The sequence below is a fragment of the Mandrillus leucophaeus genome, unplaced genomic scaffold (assembly GCF_000951045.1).
Source record: "Mandrillus leucophaeus isolate KB7577 unplaced genomic scaffold, Mleu.le_1.0 Scaffold409, whole genome shotgun sequence".
Lineage (NCBI taxonomy): Eukaryota > Metazoa > Chordata > Mammalia > Primates > Cercopithecidae > Mandrillus > Mandrillus leucophaeus.
Genome location: NW_012104354.1, coordinates 1,678,792 through 1,681,244, shown reverse-complemented (window position 1 = coordinate 1,681,244; position 2,453 = coordinate 1,678,792). Strand labels below are relative to the sequence as shown.

The window sequence follows — 2,453 nt, the reverse complement described above, 5'->3', positions numbered from 1 at the left end:
CCGCTCTGGTTGGCGCCCTACGTGTAGCCCATCTGCAGGGACATGGAGGAGTTGTCACACTTGTCGGTTCCCAGCTTGGTGTCATAGATGTGCCGCCGCGTCCCAGGAGCCGTCATGCCCACCTGGCTCGCACACTTGTTTGTGCCCACCTGGAGGCTAATGGTCGAGTGGTCCATGGGGGGCAGGATATGGTTCTTGGGGTCATAGAGATGCCTCCTCGTGCCGTACGCGGTCATGCCCGACTGGCTGGAGCATTTGTTGGTGCCCATCTGCAGCCCGATGACACACTGGCCGGCCTTCATGGTGGCGTCATCGAAATTCCGCTCCTGCTTCTCCGAGTACTTGACGCTGATGTCCACCCCGCTCTGCAGCCCCTTAGTCTTGGCTTTCCCCGCCAGGGCGAGAAGAGACACCTGCACCTGTGTCATGTTCCCACTCTCAAACAGGTCGTTGGCCTCGAACAGGTCCACGGGGTTCATGCCGTAGCTGACCATGGCCTTGATGAAGTTGGACAGGTTTTCTAGCTGGTGCCAGTTCTGCATGGAGCGGTTGATCTTGGGGACGGAGCCCGGCTGTAGCTTGTTCATGAGTGTGCATAAGATCGTTCCGTCCTTCAGGCCTTTCTGGAAGTCAGGGCCGATGGAGAGGCCGGTGAGTCCCTCGATTCAGGTGCGGAGCTCTGCCTCCTTCTGGGGGTCATATTTGGACAGGAGCCGGTTCTTGACCTCGGCCGACAGCCCGTACGAGGGGCCCTTGTTGAACTTCGTGGAGCTCATGGCTGGCTGGCGGGCGGCGGGACGGGGCCGGACGGGACGGGACCTTGGGATAATTTCTTAGCGCTATATCTTAGGTATCATCACAGTAAATAACTGGTGTTATGTTCTGTGTATTTCAGAATAATTTCTCTATAGTACCTGCTTAGTTTCTGTCTTTTATTTCTTTCATATTAGTTCAGATTTTTTAAACATTTCACTATGCACTCCTAAACAAATTAAAATAAACCCAGTAATTGTAGATTATAGTTTCTCTTCATATGCATGTAACGTTTTTCTAGAAAGAGACAAAAATTTAATCTGAGTGTTTCTTTTATTTTTGAATTCGGTGTCCCAGAGGGAACACAAAGGAAGAGGGATTTTTTTTAAATTTTGTCTCTATATAAATGGTGAGAGTAAGGCAAAACATTTCCTTTTGATTTCATTACTCCACAATTTCAAAGTAGAAATACTAATTCAGACTGGGAGTGTAACCCTTCTAGAATACTTCAAAAAAGTAAGACATTTTAAAGTTCCAGTATATATGTCTTCCTCTTGGTTTGTATTCTAGGCTAAAATAATACGAAATGGCCCTTTATGTCATGGACTTCTCAAATAAATCTCTTTGTCCTTGGATTTCTTTTTACAGTCAGTTATTGGTATGACCGTTGATATCTAGGCACTAATACGCATATTGCTGAAAATAATAAAATTTTAAAATATAGCTGGTTCTTCTCTTAATTTTTTCTTTTTATCTAAAATCAAAATATTGGTCTGGAATTGTTTACAATACAGCTATTACTAGTAATCATGTTATTTTGGATTTTTTCATATGATTACTTAAAACACAGAAGTTTTACCCTGGATGGGCCGTTTATTCATATGTTGTCTCCTAGAGAATACACCTTTGATATTACAGATTGGACATGAGACATTAAAAAAAAGGCTCATGGCTACATGAGTGCAAACTAATCTTGACTATTGGGAAAAACCATTCTATACACTACTCTGAGCCAGACTCTTAATCATAAAAGACTACACGGGGTGGAGCAGGATGGTCAAACAGAAGCCTCCACTGATCATCACTCCAGAAGGACACCAATGTAACAACTATCTACACACAAAAAAATAATCATTTCATAAGAACCAAAAATCACGAGAGCTCTCACAATATCTGATTTTAACGTCATATAGCTGAAAGAGACACTGAAGAGTGTAGTAAAGACAGTCTTGAATTGCCAGTGACACCCCCATCCCATCCCCAGCAGCAGCCATGTGGCATGGAGAGAGGATCTGTGCCCTTGGGAGAGAGAGCACACAACAATTGTTAGACATTGCTTGGAATTCAGTGCTGCCCTGTCACAGGAGAAAGCAAAATTGACCTGAATCTAGCTGATGCCTGTGCATAGAGGGAATATTTAATCCAGCCCTAGCCAGACGGGAGTCACCCATCCCATGGGTCAGAAGTTGAGTTCCTCTGCGCCTCACCACAGTGGGCTAAAGTCCCCTGGGGCTCTAAATAAACTTTAAATGCAGTATAGGCCACAAAGACTGCAACTCCTACGTGAGTCATAGTGCTGTGCCGGACTCACAACAAGTGACCTTGAGTGGTGCACAACCTACTGAGACATCAGTGGGGCTGACTAAGGGAGTGCACGTACCACCTCCCCACAATCCCAGGCAGCAGGACTCATGGGTTCA

General features: G+C 45.5%; 1 protein-coding gene and 1 pseudogene across 1 annotated transcript in view; one reads left to right on the top strand and one right to left on the bottom strand.

The window, feature by feature from the left end:
* LOC105548327 overlaps positions 1–799 on the bottom strand; it is a 2,321-nt pseudogene extending 1,522 nt beyond the window's left edge.
* TACR3 (tachykinin receptor 3) overlaps positions 1–2,453 on the top strand; it is a 122,094-nt gene that overhangs the window by 49,114 nt on the left and 70,527 nt on the right. The window lies entirely within an intron of this gene.